This window comes from Pristiophorus japonicus, chromosome 3 (assembly GCF_044704955.1).
Source record: "Pristiophorus japonicus isolate sPriJap1 chromosome 3, sPriJap1.hap1, whole genome shotgun sequence".
NCBI classification, from domain to species: Eukaryota; Metazoa; Chordata; class Chondrichthyes; family Pristiophoridae; genus Pristiophorus; species Pristiophorus japonicus.
Genome location: NC_091979.1, coordinates 234967629 through 234987605, shown reverse-complemented (window position 1 = coordinate 234987605; position 19977 = coordinate 234967629). Strand labels below are relative to the sequence as shown.

The 19977-nt window shown below is 49.4% G+C and overlaps 2 protein-coding genes across 2 annotated transcripts in view; one reads left to right on the top strand and one right to left on the bottom strand.

The window, feature by feature from the left end:
- The window catches only part of LOC139260176 (uncharacterized), a 412192-nt gene extending 395331 nt beyond the window's left edge, over positions 1-16861 (top strand). The window contains exon 8 of the transcript XR_011592730.1: positions 16793-16861. The gene's annotated coding sequence lies outside the window, so the exon portion shown is untranslated. The remainder of the gene's footprint in view (positions 1-16792) is intronic.
- The window catches only part of LOC139260184 (slit homolog 1 protein-like), a 369573-nt gene that overhangs the window by 278343 nt on the left and 71253 nt on the right, over positions 1-19977 (bottom strand). The window lies entirely within an intron of this gene.

The window sequence follows — 19977 nt, the reverse complement described above, 5'->3', positions numbered from 1 at the left end:
TCTCACCCTAAAGACGGCACCTCCGACAGTGCAGCACTCCCTCAGCACTACACTGGGACTGACGGCCTGGATTTTGTGCTCAAGTCTCGGGAGTGGGGACTTGAAGCCACAACCTTCTGACTCACAGCTGAGTCTGCTACCCACTGAGCCACGGCTGACATTATCTGTTATGTTCAGAATGAAGTAATGTGATTGAGTACTGTAGACGTAAGTGTGGCCTTAGTCTCTTTATTCTAACTCCAGAGTGTTGGTACAGCATGGGAGGCCTGCCTATATACAGTGCTCCCAAGGGATGCTGGGATCCCTTGGGACTCCAACAGGTACGCCCTCTAGTGGCGGTAGAATGCTGGTTACATAGGGCATACATAACATCGCTCCCTCCCAAAGTCAATAGTACACTTATTTACAGGGTGAGACGATCTGTGGCTTTTCGTTCCCTAGTCGATCGTCTCGGTACAAATGCAAGTGCAGGTGAATTGGTTGGTTCTTCGCTGGGCTGCTGGGCAGCTGGCCTTGTTGGGCTGCTGGGGATGATGAGTTCAGCTTCGTGGTCAACCGTGATGTCGGTTGCCACTTGTGTGTGTGTCGGAGGGTCGAAGTTGGTGGTGTCCTCTTCAGGTTGCTCGTGGCTGTTTGTGAATCGCAGTTTGGTTTGGTCCAATGAAGGCATAGGCCTTATGCTTAACATCCATAAGACAAAGGTCCTCCACCAGCCCAGCCTCGCCGCACAGCACTGCTCCCCTATCATCAAGATTCATGGCGCGGCCCTCGAAAATGTGGACCACTTCCCATACCTCGGGAGCCTCTTGTCAACAAAGGCAGACATCGATGCGGAGATTCAACATCGCCTCCAGTGCAGCCTTCGGCCGTCTGAGGAAAAGAGTGTTCGAAGACCAGGCCCTCAAACCTACCACCAAGCTCATTGGCTACAGGGCTGTAGTAATTCCCGCCCTCCTGTATGGATCAAAGGCATGGACGATGTACAGAAGACATCTCAAGTCGCTGGAGATATATCACCAACGATGTCTCTGCAAGATCCTGCAAATCCCCTGGGAGGACAGGCGCACCAACATCAGTGTCTTCGCCCAGGCTAGCATCCCCAGCATTGAAGCACTAACCACACTCGATCAGCTTCGCTGGGCAGGCCATTTAGTTCGCATGCCAAACACGAGACTCCCCAAGCAATTGCTCTATGCTGAGTTCCTTCATGGCAACCGAGCCAAAGTGGGCAGCGGAAACGTTACAAGGACACCCTCAAAGCCTCTCTGGTGAAATGCAACATCACCACTGACACCTGGCCGAAGACCGCCCTAGGTGGAGAAATTGCATCCGTGAGGGCGCTGAGCTCTTTGAATGTCAACGCTGCAAGCGTGAAGAGGTCAGGCGCAGGCAGCGGAAGGAGCGTGCGGCAGATCAGTCCCGCACCCCCCCCTTCCCCCAACGAATGTCTGTCCCACCTGTGAGAGGGTCTGTGGCTCTCGTGTTCGTCTGTTCAGCCACCAAAGAACTCACTTTAGTAGTGGAAGCAAGTCTTCCTCGACTCCGAGGGACTGCCTACAATGATGATGGGTTTGGTCCAAATGCTTTCTGCAAGTTAGTCCTGAAACACCCTACTCCCTTCTATGGCTATGACAGTGCCAGCAAGCCATCTGAGACCATGTCCATAGTTGAGTACAAGTACAGGGTCATTGACTTCAATGTCGCATGACAAATTTGCGCGATCATGGTACATGCTTTGTTGATGCCGCCTAGCCTCGACGTGATCATAGAGATCAGGGTGGTCGAGAGAAAGCCTTGTTTTGAGTGTCCTTTTCATGAGCAGATCGGCTGGGGGAACCCCGGTGAGCGAGTGGGGTCTGGTGCGGTAGCTGAGCAGGACTCGGGATAGGCGGGTCTGCAGGAAGCCTTCTGTCAAACGGTTCAAGCTTTGCTTGATGGTTTGGACTGCCCATTCTGACTGGCCGTTGGATGCAGGCTTGAATGGGGCAGATGTGACGTGCTTGATCCCATTGTGGGTCATGAATTCCTTGAATTCATCGCAGGTGAATTCCCCCATGCCCAATCATCTCCCTTACGTAGCAACACGTGTAGAGGTTCTAACAAGGTGCTTAACCCGGGTAGGAAATTATCAAAATAATTGAGGAGTCCCAGGAATGACCACAGCTTCGTCACGTTCTGTGGTCTTGGTGCGTTCTTGGGGTCGGTGGGTCTGATGCCGTCTGCCGAGATTCTTCTCCCTAAGAGTTTGACCTCTAGCGCCAGGAAAACACACTTCGAGTGTTTCAACCTGAGTCCCACATGGTCTAGCCGACTTAGAACCTCTTCCAGGTGCTGCAAGTGTTCGATGGTGTCCCGACCTGTGACCAGTATGTCGTCCTGGAAAACCACGGTGCGCGGAACCGACTTTAGCAGGCTCTCCATGTTCCTTTGAAAAATAGCTGCGGCTGATCGAATCCCAAATGGGCATCTATTGTAGATGAACAGACCTTTGTGCGTGTTGATGCAGGTGAGGCCTTTCAAAGATTCCGCCAGCTCCTGCATATGTAGGTCGAGGTCAGGTCCAATTTGGTGAACGTCTTTCTTCCTGCCAACGTCGCAAATAAGTCGTCTGCCTTGGGTGGTAGGTACGTCCTGCAGCGAAAAACGGTTAATCGTTACTTTATAGATCCCGCAAATTCTGACCGTACCATCGCCCTTGAGAACCGGAACAATCGGACTGGCTCACTTGTTGAACTCCACCGGCGTGATGAAGCCCTCTCGCTGCAGCCTGTCCAGCTCGATTTCCACTTTCTCTTGCATCATATATGGCACCACCCATGCCTTGTGGTGGATGGGTCGTGCATCGGGAATCAAGTGGATCTGCACCTTCGCTCCCGAGAAACTTCCGATGCCTGGCTCAAACAATGACAGAAATTTGCTCAGAACCTGGGCACATGAGGCATCGTCGACGGACGAAAACGCTCGGATGTCGTCCCAGTTCCAGTGGATTTTTCCCAGCCAGCTTCTTCCGAACAGTGTGGGGCCATCTCCTGGTACTATCCATAGTGGTAGATCGTGCACTGCTCCATCATAGGTGATTTTTACTGCTGCGCTGCCAATTACAGTGGTCAGCTCTTTAAGTGCAAGTTCTCAGCTTGGTGTGAATGGGGCTCAGCTTGGGCCTATGTGCCTTGTCGCACCACAGCCTGTCGAAGGCCTTTTTGCTCATGATGGACTGACTTGCACCCATGTCCAATTCCATGCATACTGGAATTCCATTCAGTTCAACTTTTAACATGATCGGTGGACATTTCGTGGTGAAGGTGTGTGCCCCATACACTTCTACCTCCTCGGTTTGAGTCTCTAGTACAGTTTGATCCACCATGGATCGGTCTTCCTCTGCAATGTGGTGATTTGCAGGGTTTTCAGCTCGTCTGCACGTTCGCTGGAGGTATCCCATTGTTCCACAGCCTTTGCACGCATAGTGTTTGAAGCGGCATTGATGGGCTCAATGATCACCTCCGCAGCACCAACAAGGTGTTAACTGCCTCGCATTAACGCTTGATGGCAGACTCTGAGTCATCTGAGGTCATGCAGCTGCAAGGGTGTTCGTTCTACCATATGCATTCCTGCCTGAAAACGACATTACTTTGTGTACAGTACTTGCCGAAACATCTTTATGCTGCGAAATTTGTTTGGTGTTATCGCTGGTGGACATAAATGCCTGGGCTATCGTTATGGCTTTGCTCAGGTTCGGTGTTTCAACAATCAATAGTTTGCGAAGGATAACCTCATGGCCAATGCCAAGCACAAAAAAGTCTCTTAGCATTTGCTCCAGGAACCCATCAAATTCGCAATATCCTGCAAGGCGCCTTAGTTCGGCGACGTAGCTCGCCATTTTCTGGCCTTCAGACCCCTGACATGTGTAAAATCGATACCTTGCCATCAGAACGCCCTCCTTCAGATTTAGGTGCTCCCGGACCAGCGTACACAATTCTTCATACGATTTGGCTGTTGGTTTCACCGGAGCAAGGAGATTCTTCATGAGGCCGTAGGTTGTTGCCCCACAGATGGTGAGGAGGATCGCCTTTCGTTTGGCAGCGTTCACACTCCTTCCAGCTCGTTGGCCACAAAGTATTGGTTGAGTCGCTCCACGAAGGCTTCCCAATCGTCCCCTTCTGAGAATTTCTCCAAGATACCAACTGTTCTCTGCATTTTCGCGTGATGGTTCGTTATCTCGTCGCCAGTTGTTATGTCCAGAATTAAGTAATGTGATTGAGTACTATAGACGTGAGTAAGTGTGACCTTAGTCTCTTTATTCTGACTCCAGAGTGTTGGTACAGCCTGCTTATATACAGTGCTCCCAGGGGATGCTGCGATCCCTTGGGACTCCAACAGGTATGCCCTCTAGTGGCGGTAGAATGCTGGTTACATAGGGTTGCATACATAACATTATTGAATTGTGAATTGCAGATTCCTGCTTTTCGTGCTATGGTCACTTAACTGTGTAGAATATATGTGGCATTATAACTATAGATTTCTTTTCCTTTCAAACCTCGGGCTTTTGTGTGTACTCTGAGTATTTTGGGTTGTATAACACATGGGGTGCCAATGAGACCCCACTGAGCTCTCCCCATCCGGCTGCCAAAGAAGGGGGAACAATCCCATTTTTTTAAACTAAAAGCAAAGGCATCTTTCTTTAAGGTGTCCGGAACAGACTTGCCTTCCCTGGACATCCCCCCCTCAGTGGGGCCCATTTGTACCCATGAGCCTTCCGGCCTTCAGTATGACGGCGAGTCCATTCTGCGCCGGGCGCAAGCGGAACACTCAGCAACAACAAACTTGTATTTATATAGCGCCTTTAACGTAGTGAGACATCCAAGGCGCTTCACAGGAGAATTATGAGATTTTTAAAAAATTTGACACCGAGCCACATGAGGAGATATTAGCGCAGGTGACCAAAAGCTTGGTCCAAGAGGTAGGTTTTAAAGAGCATCTTGAAGGAGGAACGAGAGGTAACAAGGTGGAGAGGTTTAGGTAGGGAGTTCCAAAGCTTGGGGCCCAGGTAGCAGAAGGCACGGCCACCAATGGTTGCGCGATTATAATTAGAGATGTTCAAGAGGACAGAATTGGAAGAGCGCAGACATCGTGGGAGGTTGTGAGGCAGGAGGAGATTACAGAGATAGGGAGGGGTGAGGCCAAGGAGGGATTTGTAAACAAGGATGAGAATTCTGAAATCGCGGCGTTGCTTAACCGGGAGCCAATGTAGGTCAGCGAGCACAGGGATGATGGGTGAGTGGGACTTGGTGCGAGTTAGTTTACGTAGGGTAGAATGTGGGAGGCCGGCCAGGAGTGCATTGGAATAGTCAAGTCCAGAGGTAACAAAGGCATGGATGAGGGCTTCAGCAGCAGATGAGCTGAGGTGAGAGCGGAGACGGGTGATGTTACGGAGCTGGAAATAGGCGGCATTGGCTTTGCTGCGGATATGTGGTCGGAAGCTCATTTTGGGGTCAAATATGACATCAAGATTGCGAACAGTCTGGTTCAGCCTCAAGACAGAAGTTGGGAGAGGAATGGAGTCGGTGGCTAGGGAACGGAGTTTGTAACCCTCAATGAAATACAGGGAGCCTACAGCTGTCCTCCGGATCACAGGCTATGCACAAGGAACTCCATAGGAAATGAAATGTAGCAGGGATAACAAGCTTTAAGTTCAGCACACTTCAAAGGGTCATACCTAATTAAAGAAAGAGAGCCAGTCGTTTCCCACCTGTGCTAGTCTACAATCGCCCCCTAACTGACCTCAGGTCCTGCAATTACAATCCCTGATTATAATCGCTCCACCATTGGTGGCCGTGCCTTCAGCTGCCTGGGCCCTCAGCTCAGAAACTCCCTCCCTAAACCTCTCCGCCTCGCTTTCATCCTTCAAGACTCTCCTTAAAACCTACCTTTGATCGAGCTTTTGGTCACCTGCCATCATATCTCCTCATGTGGCTCAGCGTCAAATTTTGTTCGATAACGCTCCTGTGAAGCGCCTTGGGACGTTTCTCTAGGTTAATGGCGCTTTATAAGTGCAAGTTGTTGTTGTTGTTGTTGTTGTGTGACCTTAAAGGTACAGGCCATTTTCTTTGCACCCTGGCGGAATATGTCATAGACACCACACGGTGTATTGTATTGAATTTACAGCACAGAAACGGGCCATTCGGCCCAACTGGTCCGTGCTGGTGTTTGTGCTCCATCCGAGCCTTCTACACCCCCAACCGCACTTCATCTCAACTTATCAGCATATCCTTCTACTGTAATGCCCCTGATTTTATGAAGCGGTATAGCGAAGTGACTACGTAACCGAATGACAAGTTTTCCTGTCGCTTCAACAGGAGCGTTATAAGAAAAAGTCCCAAGTCGCTTCACAGGAGTGTTATAAGAAAAAGAAAAATTTGTCACCGAGCCGCATAAGTAGAAATTAACGCAGATGATCAAAAGCTTGGTCAAGGAGATAGGTTTTAAGGAGCCTCTTAAAGGAGGAAAGAGAGGTGGAGAGGCGGAGAGGGTTAGGGAGGGAGTTCCAGAGCTTGGGGCCCAGGCAACAGAAGGCACGGCCACCAATGGTTGAGCAATTATAATCAGTGATGCTCAGGAAGGCAGAATTAGAGGAGCGCAGATATCTCGGGGGGGTTGTAGGACTGGAGGAGATTACAGGGATAGGGAGGGGGGAGGCCATGGAGGGTTTTGAAAATAAAGATGAGAATTTTGAAATCAAGGCGTTGCTTAACCAGGAGCTGATGTAGGTCAGCGAGCACAGGGGGTGGTGGGTGAGCGGGACTTGGTGCTTCGAGTATATTCAAGACTCACATCGATAGATTTTTGGACTCTAGACGATGGGAGATCGGGCGGGAAAGTGGAGTTGGGGTCGACGATCTGCCATGATCTTATTGAATGGCAGAGCAGGCTCGAGGAGCTGAGTGGCCGACTCCTGCTCTTATTGCTTATGTTCTAATAACGTCCGCCTTAGGTGAACGATGCGACAGGAGGCATGCCGGTTATTGCGTATCAATATTCGTGTGTTGCCTAGTTACTGGTGTGACAGATGTGTGGGGGGTGGTTGCGGGGGAGGGGGAGGGCTACAGACATGGTCTGTGTTGTAACCCTCTTAATCTTTGCCTGCTGGCTTCTTGGCCAGGCCTCAAGTATTCAGTAACTGAATCACTCGCTGTTACAAATCGTCCTGTCGCTTTGAATCTGAAGGATTTTATTTTTTGTTGTTGATGTTCGAAAATGATTTTCCTCGCGCACCACAAATTGTTACGGGGCGTAACAATCTGTCTGGGGCCGCTTGGTTTAAAAGAGACATTTCGGCACCTTTTCTTTCCCCGGGCCCAGATTTAAAGCGCTTGTTAACGGTATCAAACGAAAGTGGCCTGGACCTTCAACAATAGAGATATCTGGACTGTAGCTACGCTGTTTCAGCTGCCCTAACAATCGGTGACTCGTTACTGTCAACACGACTTTAAAAACAAAACAGCTGTTTATACGGCAAAGCACATGTGAAAGAGAGAAAGAATTTGCATTTCTAAAGCGCCTTTCACAACCTCAGGGCATCTCAAAGCGCTTTACAACCCATGAAGTATTTTTTGAAGTGTCGTCACTGTTGTAATGTAGGAAAGGCGGCAGCCAATTTGCGCACAGCAAGTTCCCACAAACAGCAATATGATAATGAGGTCATCTGTTTTTTTAGTGATGTTGGTTGGGGAATAAATATTGGCCCTAGGACACCAGGGCGAGCTCCCCTGCTCTTCTTCAAGAGTGCCGTGGGATCTTTTATGTCCCCCGAGAGGGCAGATGAGGCTGAGGTTTAATGTCTCATCTGAAAGATGGCCCCTCCAACAGTGCAGCCTTCAGTACTGTCCCTCCGACAGTGTGGCACTCCCTCAGTACTGCCCCTCCGACAATGCAGCACTCCCTCAGTACTGCCCCTCCGACATTGCAACGCTCCCTCAGTACTGCCCCTCCGACAGTGCAGCACTCCCCTCAGTACTGCCCTCCAACAGTGTGACGCTCCCTCAGTATTACCCCTCCGACAGTGCGGCACTCCCTGAGTACTGCCCCTCCGACAGTGCAGCACTCCCTCAGTACTGCCCCTCCGACATTGCAGCGCTCCCTCAGTACTGCCCCTCCGACAGTGCAGCGCTGCCTCAGAACTGCGCTGGGAGTGTCAGCCTAAATTTTGTGCTCAAATCTCCTGGAGTGGGTGTTTGAACCCACGATCTTCTGACTCAGGGGCAAGAGTCACTGAGTCATGGGTGACAGTGTACGGCCCCCAACAGCCATCCCAGCTGACATCAGCTGGCTCGGCATTCCCCGCGAAAAGAACATGGGGCATTGCTGATCTAGTGTGGCACAGTGACTCCTTGAAAAAGCTCATCTTGTTCCCATCATGACTGTTCCAGGAAGAGACAGACTGAATCTCAAATTTATTTCCAAGAAATTGGGAGTTTTCAGGATTTATCTCTGGGCAGTGTAAGCATGGAATTTTATTTCTGGTTTGTTTTGATGCCTCTTCGTCCTGCCCGGCACTGCGCACTGTCCCGTGAGCTCATAGCCATCTTCCAATGCTGCTTCTGTATACCGAGGGAGCGCTGCACTGTCGGAGAGGCGGTACTGAGGCAGCGCTGCACTGTCGGAGGGGCAATACTGAGGGAGCACCGCACTGTCGGAGGGGCAGTACTAAGGGAGTGCTGCGCTATCGGAGGTGCTGTCTTTCAGATGAGACGTTAAACCGAGGCCCCATCTGCCCTCTCAGGTGGACGTAAAAGATCCCATGGCACTATTTCGAAGAAGAGCAGGGGAGTTATCCTCGGTGTCCGGGCCAATATTTTTCCCTCAACCAGTATCGCTGAAACAGATTATCTGGTCGTTATCACTTTGCTGTGTGTGTGATCTTGTTGTGCACAAATTGGCTGCCGCGTTTCCCACATTACAACGGTGACACTCTTTCCAGTGGCAGAAAGGTTGGTAACCAGAGGTCACAGGTTTAAGGTAATTAGCAAAAGAACCAGTTATGGAGTAAACATTTTTACATAGTGAGCTGTTGTGATCTGGAACGCGCTGCCTGAAAGGGTAGTGGGAGCAGATTCAATTAAAACTTTCAAAAAGTATTTGGATAAATATTTGAAGGAGACATTTGCAGGGCTATGGGGAAAGAGCAGGGGGAGTGGGACTAATTGGAGAGCTCTTTCAAAGAGCCGGCACAGGCACGATGGGCCGAATGGCCTCCTTCGTGCCGTATCATTCTAGGATTGGCTGTGGGTTGCTTTGGGACATCCTGAGGTCGTGAAAGGCGCGATAAAAATGCAAGTCTTTCTTTCTTTCCTTTTACTGCTCCACACTCACCTTTTGTGCAGTGTGTCAAGCCTTTGTGGATGACTAAAGATCTCTGCAAACGATACATTATTCAGTGGGACTCACTGCTGGGAGCTGGGCCCAGAGAATTAACATTCACAACAAGAGGGTCCCAGCCAGCAGCGGCTTTGAAATTCCAATGGAGCACTACCTGGGGCTCCCTCCTGGAGGTCCAGGAAGATCAGCCCAAGGAGATAGCAATCCATCAAAGCAAGGGCCAGTCATGTGCTCTCAACAGTGTAATTACAGTTAATAGTGGCCTAATACTCTGTGACAGAGAGAGACTGATAGAGATAGGAGAGAGAGAGACAGGCAGACAGAGATAGAAACAGACAGACAGACAGATAGAGACAGACAGACAGAGATATAGTAGATAGATAGACAGACAGAGTGATAGATAGATAGATAGATAGATAGATAGATAGATAGATAGATAGATAGATAGATAGATAGATAGATAGATAGATAGACAGACAGAGATAGATAGATAGATAGATATAGATCGATAGAGACAGATAGTAGATAGACAGACAGATAGATAGAGATAGATAGGCTGATAGATAGACAGACAGAGATAGACAGAAGACAGACTGAGACAGATAGATAGATAGATAGACAGACGCAAAAAGAAAGACTTGCATTTATATAGCGCCTTTCACCACCTCAGGATGTTCCAAAGCGCTTTACAACCAATTAGGTACTTTTTTAAGTGTAGTCAGTCACTGTTGTAATGTAGGAAACGCGGCAGCCAATTAGCGCATATCAAGCTCCCACAAACAGTAATGAGATAATGATCAGATAATCTATTTTAGGTATTGGCTGAGGGATAATATTAGCTTCAGGACACCGGGATAACTCACCCGCTCTTCTTCAAAAAAGTGCCATGGGATCTTTTATGCCCAGCTGAGAGAGCAGACGGGACCTCAGTTTAAAGTCTCAAACGAAAGATGGATAGATAGACAGACATACAGACAAAAAGATAGATAGGTAGGCATTTTTACTACAAAGACACAGTGCATAAATTATATTCCCCAAATATATTATATGTAGAATAAAAACAGAAAATGCTGGAAATACTCAGCAGGTCAGGCAGCATCTGTGGAGAGAGAAACAGTTAACATTTCAGGCCGATGACCTTATGTCAGACGTTCTGATGAAAGGTTAACTCTGTTTCTCTCTCCAAAGATGCTGCCTGACCTGCTGAGTATTTCCAGCATTTTATGTTTTATTTCAGATTTCCAGCATCTGCAGTATTTCGCTTTGTAATATTATGTTAACGGATCACTTGATCAGTTCCGCTGGGCAGGCCACATTGTCCGCATGCCAGACATGAAACCAAGCAAGCGCTCTACTCGGAACTCCTTCATGGCAAACGAGCCAAGGGTGGGCAGAGGAAACGTTACAAGGACACCCTCAAAGCCTCCCTGATAAAGTGCGGCATCCCCACCGACACCTGGGAATCCCTGGCCAAAGACCGCCCTGAGTGGAGGAGGTGCATCTGGGAGGGCGCTGAGCGCCTCGATTCCCATCGCCGAGAGCATGCAGAAAACAAGCGCAGGCAGCGGAAGGAATGCGCGGCAAACCTGTCCCACCCTCCCTTACCCTCAATGACTGTCTGTCTCACTTGTGACAGGGACTGTGGCACTTGTATTGGACTTGTATGAGGACTCATTCTAGGAGTGGAAGCAAGTCTTCCTCGATTCCAAGGGACTGCCTATGATGATGATGATGATGATGTATAGATATGTATACAGATATAAAAACATATGTACTACAGGTTGAACCTCCCTTATCCGGAACCCTCGGGATCTGGCCTGTTCCGGATAAGGGATTTTTTCAGACGAGGGGTGGTCACGTTAAATTGGATGGTACAGGTACTGGGCAAGGGGACATCGGGGCTGGCTGGCTTGGGGCTGGGAATGTGGCAGAGAGATCATGGCAGCTGGGGGGGGGGGGCGGGGGGCGGTGGATCGTGGGGTCAAGCCAGCGATTGCGGGAGTCGGCAGCAAGGAAGGACTTCAATTTGTTCATGTCGGAGTTCTGCGCATGTGCCACCCGGTGGCCGGGAATGGTTCAGGACAATGGGTGGTTCTGGATAAGGGAGTTCTGGATAAGGGAGGTTCAATCTGTACATCTAGTTATAAGGTCAATTAGATTCCAGCCTGTAACTCACTACCGGGTATCCGTTATTCTATATATAAGCCGCCTGAACCGCTCGATTAGATTCCATACTGTTAAACTGATGCCCTTTCAGGTGGACGTAAAAGATCCCTGGCAGTCTTTCGAAGAAGAGATGGGGAGTTATTCTCAGTGTCCTGGCCAAAATGTATCCCTCACTCAACATCACTACAACAGATTATTTGGTCATTATCACATTGCTCTGTGTGTGGGAGCTTGCTGTGCACAAATTGGCTGCTGCGTTTCCTATATTCATCATCATCATCATCATAGGCAATCCCTCGGAATCGAGGAAGACTTGCTTGCACTCCAAAAATGAGGCCTTAGGTGGCTGAACAGTCTAATATGGGAATTACAGTCCCTGTCACAGGTGGAACAGATAGTCGTTGAGGGTAAGGGTGGGTGGGATTGGTTTGCCACATGCTCTTTCCGCTGCCTGCGCTTGATTTCTGCACGCTCTCGGCGATGAGACTCGAGGTGCTCAGCGCCCTCCCGAATGCACTTCCTCCACTTAAGGCGGTCTTTGGCTAGGGACTCCCAGGTGTCAGTGGGGATGTTGCACTTTATCAGAGAGGCTTTGAGGCTGTCCTTGAAATGTTTCTTCTGCCCACCTTTGGCTCGCTTGCCGTGAAGGAGTTCCGAGTAGATTGCTTGCTTTAGGAGCATCGTGTCTCCCAACAGTGTCACTACAACAGTGGCTACACTCTACAAAAAACATCCTTCATTGGCTGTGAAGCGCTTTGGGATGTCCTGGTGCTGTGAAAGGCGCTGTATAAAGGCAAGTTCTGTCTTTCTCTCTTGCTCAAGCAGAAAGTAAATTTCAGTCGGAAGCAGAGAATATTCCGCGCTGTGACAGGCACAGAAAAGAAGAGTGGATGAAGTAAGATGAGTGGATTCCAGGGATGAATAATAGATCAGTGAGCTCAGCGTGTTGTGAAGCGAAGGCTCCCAGACTGGGAGAGGAGGATGGGCCTGAGCCCAGGCAACCATCAGCATCAATAATTCATCCTGCGTGTCAGTGGGAATGTTTGTGATTTAAACGGACATAAATTTTGAATAGATTCCTAATGGCAGCGATTCTGGAAAACACTATCGGCCTCTCCAAGTGTTTGTGCCGCGCAGGCAAAAGGCCACACAGGCCTCAGCTCTGTTTCGCCTGTGTGTGATTAGGAGACGGAGAGAAGCAGTGGGGAGAGACCGAGAGTGAGAGAAAGACTTGTATTTATATAGCGCCTTTCATAAATACTGGACGTCACAAAGCGCTTTACAGCCAATTAAGTACTTTGGAGTGTGGTCACTGTTGTAATGTGGGAAACGCGGCAGCCAATTTGCACACAGCAAGCTCCCACAAACAGCAATGTGATAGTGACCAGATAATCTGTTTTTTGTTATGTTGATTGAGGAATAAATATTGGCCAGGACACTGGGGATAACTCCCCTGCTCTCCTTCAAAATAATGCCACTGGATCTTTTACGTCTACCTGAAAGGCAGACGGGGCCTCGGTTTAACGTCTCATCTGAAAAACGGCACCTCTGACAGTGCAGCACTCCACTGGAGTGTCAGCCTAGATTTTTGTGCTCAAGTCCCTGGGGGGGACTTGAACCCACAACCTTCTGACTCAAAGGCGAGAGGGCTACCCAGTAAGACACGGCTGACACCTGTAGTTGAGGAAGGGAGATGGGGATATTGAGAGAGGAGAGAAAGAGGGAGAGAGAAAGGGGAGATAGGGAAGGACAGCATTGCAGGGAGAAGGGGAGAGAAAGGAAGGAAAGGGAGAGAAGGAGAGGGATAAAGGAACAAAGGAGGGAGACGAAGGAGACGGGGATAGAGAGAGGGAGGGAAAGAGCTGATTAAGAGGCCTTACTGCTGTGTCTTACCGCTGTGTCACCTGTGTCAGAATGGGAGACAGAGAGGAGCAGTGGGGAGAGACCAAGAGAGAGGGAGGGAGACACAGAGACGGGAAAGGGAGATTGAGAGAGGAGAGAAAGGAGAGAGAAAAGGACGACACTACAGGGAGAAGGAAGAAACATAGAAAATAGGAGCAGTAGTAGGCTATTCGGCCCTTCGAGTCTGCACCGCCATTCAATATGATCATGGCTGATCCTCTATCTCAACACCATATTCCCGCTTTTTTCCCATACCCCTTGATGCCTTTTGTTTCTAGAAATCTATCTATTTCCCTCTTAAATATATTCAGTGACTTGGCCTCCACAGCCTTCTGTGGTAAAGAATTCCACAGGTTCACCACCCTCTGAGTGAAAAAGTTTCTCATCTCAGTCCTAAATTTGCTACCCCGCATCCTGAGACTGTGACCCCTTCTTCTAGACTTCCCAGCCAGGGGAAACATCCTCCCCGTATCCAGTCTATCCAACCCAGTCAGAATTTTATACGTTTCAATGAGATTCCCTCTCATTCTTCTAAATTCTAGTGAATACAGGCCTTGTCGATCCAATCTCTCGTCATACGACAGTCCTGCCATCCCAGGAATCAGTCTGGTGAACCTTCGCTGCACTCCCTCTATGGCAAGTATATCCTTCCTTAGGTAAGGAGACCAAAACTGCACACAATACTCCAAGTATTGATTATTTAGTGCTGTTTGTGGGAGCTTTCTGTGCATAAATTGGCTGCTACATTTCCTACATTATAACAGCGATTACACTTCAAAAGTGCATAATTGGCTGTGTAGGGACACATCCTGAGGTTGTGAAAGGCGCTAAAGACATGCAAGTCGTTCTCTCTTTCTATATTTTACAAAAAATAAAGACGGAATCTATACTTTTAAAATAGCGAGTGAATGCAGTCTGACGCCTTGGTTCAATTATCCCTTATCCAAACCCCTCTCACCTGAAGATTATACTTGCTATTCGGTCCCTGTGTGGAACGCAATAGGAGATTGACTAATAGTTTCAAAGAAAAAAACTAAATAAAAAGTGTTTTCAATGAAACATGTAAGAGAGTTCAGCCTGGTTCAAGTTCACAATGAGCTGGGGGCTGGGTCAGACTGAGAGAGGGTGTATGAGATCTTCTCTCCGTTTCCCAGTTGTCGCCAAATACAGCCAAAGACCATCGGGGGTCAGGTCATCTCTACAGTACAGCCTACCCTGGCGCCAAAGAACATCAATGGATTCCTAGGAATCCGCTCCTGGAATTCCGCAGCGAGTGGTTGAGATTCACAATGGGTCGATCGATGCCTTGCCCAGAGAGCCGCGAGGTCCGACCTTCAGACTGACTGACCTGCCACCATCCAGTCTCCAGTCTCTGGAAAGTCAAGGGATTTTCTGCTTGTTGCTGTCTCTGTTTTCACCTCAAGTCGCTGGAGAAATACCACCAACGAAGACTCCGCAAGATCCTGCAAATCCCTTGGGAGGACAGACGCATCAATGTTAACGTCCTCAACCAGGCCAACATCCCTAGCATCGAAGCGCTGACCACACTCGACCAGCTCTGCTACATTGTTCGCATGCCTGACACAAGACTCCCAAAGCAAGCGCTCTACTCGGAACTCCTTCCCGGCAAACGAGCCAAAGGTGGGCAGAGGAAACATTACAAGGACACCCTCAAAGCCTCCCTGATAAAGTGCAAAATCCTCACTGACACCTGGGAGTCCCTGACCAAAGACCGCCCTAAGTGGAGGAAGTGCATCTGGGAGGGCGCTGAGCACCTCGAGTCGCATCGCCGAGAGCATGCAGAAATCAAGCGCAGGCAGAAGGAGCATGCGGCAAACCTGTCCCACCCTCCCTTTCCCTTAATGACTATCTGTCCCACCTGTGACAGGGTCTGTGGTTCTCGTATTGGACTGTTCAGCCATCTAAGGACTCATTTTAAGAGTGGAAGCAAGTCTTCCTCGATTCCGAGCTACTGCCTATAATCATGATGACAATGATTTCGCCCCGGAGGGGTGGCAATGGCGCCGGTGAGCTGCTCCGGGCGGGCGGCCAGCTTCCAGCGCCCTGCTGGGGTTTTCGGGGCAGGTTTTGGCGGGGCGTGGAACATTACCGCCCGGGAGAGGCGAGCTCGATTTTTGGCTCTGTAGAGCCCCCTGCTGGGACGGCCTGTGAAAGCAACGAGTCCGAGCTGTAGCGGCCGCAGAGAGGTAAGTAATGTCCACCTCAGGTAAGTCTGATTGGGTTTTTTTTGCGATTTATGTTGTGGTGGCATGAGTTATAAAGGTTTTTTTTCTCCCAGGCCTCTCTCAGGACGCTTTGAGGCCAGCTGTTTAGCTCGGGATTTTCGCTTGCTCAGCCTGCCTAGCGCCCTGAGAGAGGTGTGCAACGCTTCCCTTAGCGCCCCACCCCACACTCAGGGCCCAGCTGCCCAACTTTGCTGACTGAGGCACAAACTATGTCCGGGCACAAACTTTACCGCCCCGCCGCCAATACTGTCCTGAAATCAGCAAAGCTGAAAATCCAGCCCAAGGTGTCAGGTGTCTGACTGTCCTTACTTTAGTTTATGAATCAGATCTCACGAGATTAAATCCTCAAGTGAAACCAGATTGTGGACAACAGACAGTGATGGTCATGGAACAGACTGCCGAAGGCAGGGATTGAGGCTAAGTTCAATAAACTCCTTCAAAAAGGAGCTGGATATATTTCTGGTTGGGAATGAGATGGAGATCATAGGGATAAGGATCGAATACGTAAACTAGAGGTGATCCAAAACTCGGCTGCCCGTGTTCTAACTCGCCCCAAGTCCCGCTCACCCATCACCCCCTGTGCTCGCTGACCTACATTGGCTCCCGGTTAAGCAACGGCTTGATTTCAAAATTCTCATTCTTATTTACAAATCCCTCCATGGACCTCGCCCCTCCCTATCTCTGTATTCTTCGCCAGCCTCACAACCCCCCTGCACAAAATAAAAGTTCATGGGGTTGGGGGTAATATATTAGCATGGATAGAGGATTGGCTAACTAACAGAGAACAGAGTCGGGATAAATGATTCATTTTCTGGCTGGCAACCAGTAACTAGTGGGGTGCCACAGGGGTCAGTGCTGGGACCCCAACTATTTACAATCTATATTAACGACTTGAAAGAAGGGACTGAGTGTAACGTAGCCATGTTTGCTGACGATACAAAGATGGGAGCAAAAGCAATGTGTGAGGAAGAGAAGGAAGAGAGGGCATTATTTCCCCGATCGAGTTCAACGAGTGGGCCAGTCCTATCGTCCCAGTCCTCAAGGGAGACGGCACCGTCAGAATCTGTGGCGATTACAAAGTAACTATCAATCGTTTCTCCTTACAGGACCAATACCCACTACCAAAGGCCACTCTTTGCAACGCTGGCGGGAGGAAAGACATTCACGAAGCTGGATCTGACTTCAGCCTACATGACACAGGAACTGGAGGAATCATCGAAGGCCCCCACCTGCATCAACAGGCACAAAGGTCGTCTTGTTTATAACAGATGCCCATTTAGAACCCGATCGGCGGCGGCGATATTCCAGAGAAACATGGAAAGCTGACTGAAGTCGGTCCCGCACACCGTGGTCTTCCAGGAAGACATCTTGGTCACAGGTTGGAACACAGTCGAGCATCTGCAGAACCTCGAGGAGGTTCTTAGTCGACTCAACCGCGTGGGGCTCAGGTTAAAACGCTCGAAGTGCGCTTTCCTGGTGCCTGAAGTGGAGTTCCTGGGAAGGAGGATTGCGGCGGACGGCATCAGACCCACCAACGCAAAGACGGAGGCAATTGAGTACGCACTGAGACCACAGAATGTGACGGAGCTGCGGTCGTTTCTGAGACTCCTGAATTACTTTGGTAACGTCTTACCGGGTCTCAGCACACTGTTAGAACCATTGCATGTCTTACTACGAAAAGGGGGTGAATGGGTTTGGGGCAAAAGCCAAAAAAATGCCTTTGTAAAAGTGAGAAAATTGTTATGCTCAATCAAATTGCTTGTGCTGTATGATCCACGTAAGCGTTTGGTACTAGCATGTGATATCGTCGGGTGTGTCTTGCAACAAGCTAATGATTTTGGGAAACTGCAACCGATTGCTTATGCATCCAGGAATCTGTCTAAGGCTGAGAGAGCCTACAGCATGATTGAGAAAGAAGCGTTAGCGTGTGTCTGTGGGGTAAAGAAAATGCATCAATACCTGCTTGGGCTAAAATGCGAATTGGAAACTGACCATAAGCCACTTATATCCCTGTTCTCCGAGAGTAAAGGGATAAATACCAACGCATCAGCCAGCATCCAGAGATGGGCGCTCACGTTGTCCGCATACAACTACGCCATCCGCTACAGGCCAGGCACAGAAAACTGCGCCGGTGCTCTCAGTAGGCTGCTATTGCACACCACGGGGGTGGAAATGGTGCAGCCCGCAGATCTAGCCATGGTTATGAAAGCATTTGAGAGTGAGCAATCACCCGTCACCGCCCGGCAGAGCAAAACCTGGACAAGCCAGGACCCCTTATTATCTCTAGTCAAAAGCTGTGTGCTTCACGGGAGCTGGTCCAGTATCCCAGTGGAAAAGCAGGAAGTGATAAAGCCGTTCCAGCGGCGCAAAGATGAAATGTCTTCTGTGGGGCAATCAAGTAGTGGTCCCCAAGAAAGGCAGAGACACCTTCATCAATGACCTCCACAGAACCCACCCAAGCATCGTAATGATGAAAGCGATAGACAGATCCCACGTGTGGTGGTCCGGTATCGATGCGGACTTAGAATCCTGCGTTCACAGATGTAATACATGCTCGCAGTTCAGCAATGCACCCAGGGAGGCGGCGCTAAGTTTATGGTCTTGGCCCTCCAAACCGTGGTCTAGGATACACGTCGACTATGCAGGCCCGTTCTTGGGTAAAATGTTCCTTGTGGTTGTAGACGCCTACTCCAAGTGGATTGAATGTGAGATAATGTCAGCTAGCACGTCCGCTGCCAATACTGAAAGCCTGCGGGCCATGTTTGCCACAGCCCGCCTACCCAATGTCCTGGTGAGCGACAATGGGCCATGTTTTACCAGTGCTGAGTTCAAAGAATTCATGACCCATAACGGGATCAAACATGTCACATCTGCCCCGTTTAAACCAGCGTCCAATGGTCAGGCAGAGAGAGCAGTGCAAACCATCAAGCAAAGCTTGAAGAGGGTAACTGAAGGCTCACTGCAGACTCGCCTATCCCGAGTCCTGCTTAGCTACCGCACGAGACCCCACTCACTCACTGGGATCCCACTTGCTGAACTGCTCATGAAAAGAGCACTTAAGACAAGGCTCTCATTAGTTCACCCTGACCTATATGAACAAGTAGAGAGCAGGCGGCTTCAACAAAGTGCATACCATGATAACACAAATGTGTCACGCAACATTGAAATCAATGATCCTGTATTTGTATTAAATTATGGACAAGGTCCCAAGTGGCCAAAGAAGGGAGCAGAGTGTTTCGGGACAAACTTTCAAATGGACTCATTCACCGGAAACACTTGGACCAAATCAAACTCAAGATTCACGGACTAACCTGAGCAACCCACCTTGGACCCTTTTTTGATCCCCCAACATACACACCAGTGGCAACCAGCACCACGGTTGACCACGAAGCAGAACCCATCATCCACAGCAGCCCTGCAGGGCCCAACACACCAGGCAGCCCAGCAAGGCCAGCTGCACAGCAGTCCAGCGAGGGCCCAACAAATATTCAACGACACCAGCTTTCACACCAAGGCGATCAACCAGGGCCAGAAGGGCCCCAGATCAACTCACATTGTAAATAGTTACACTATTGACTTTGGGGGCGGGAGGGAGTGTTGTTATATATGTAAACTTGTATTTGCTCTGTACAGCCACCAGAGGGCTCATCCCCTGGAGTCCCAAGGGATCCCATAATCCCTTGGGAACACAGGTATTTAAGGAGGCTTCACAGGTTGGAGAGGCACTCTGAGGACCTGCAATAAAAGATTACGGTCACACTTTACTTTGAGCTCACAGTGTTCAGTCTGACTCTTTCTCCATACACTACATACAGTTTCTTAAACGATAAGGGGTTATGTGGAGCGGGTGGGGATGTGGAGCTGAGTCCATGATCAGATCAGCCATGATACTGAATGGCGGAGCAGGCTCGAGGGACCGTATGGCCTACTCCTGTTCCTATTTCCTATGTTCTTATGTCTGTGCTCCTCTAATTCTGCCCTCTTGAGCATTCCTGATTATAATCGCTCAACCATCGGTGGTCATGCCTTCTGTTCCCTAAACCTCTCCGTCTCTCTACCTCTCTTTCCTCCTTCAAGTCGCTCCTTAAAACTTAGCTCTTTGACCAAGCTTTTGGTCACCTGCCCTAATTTCTACTTATGCAGCCTAGTGTCAAAATTTTTACCTCATAATACTCCTGTGAAGCGCCTTGAGACATTACACTGCATTAAAGGTGTTATATAAATTCAAGATGTTGTTGTTGATACGGTTAAATACTCAATGTGGTACCTCTACTGCTGTGATATGGGTGTC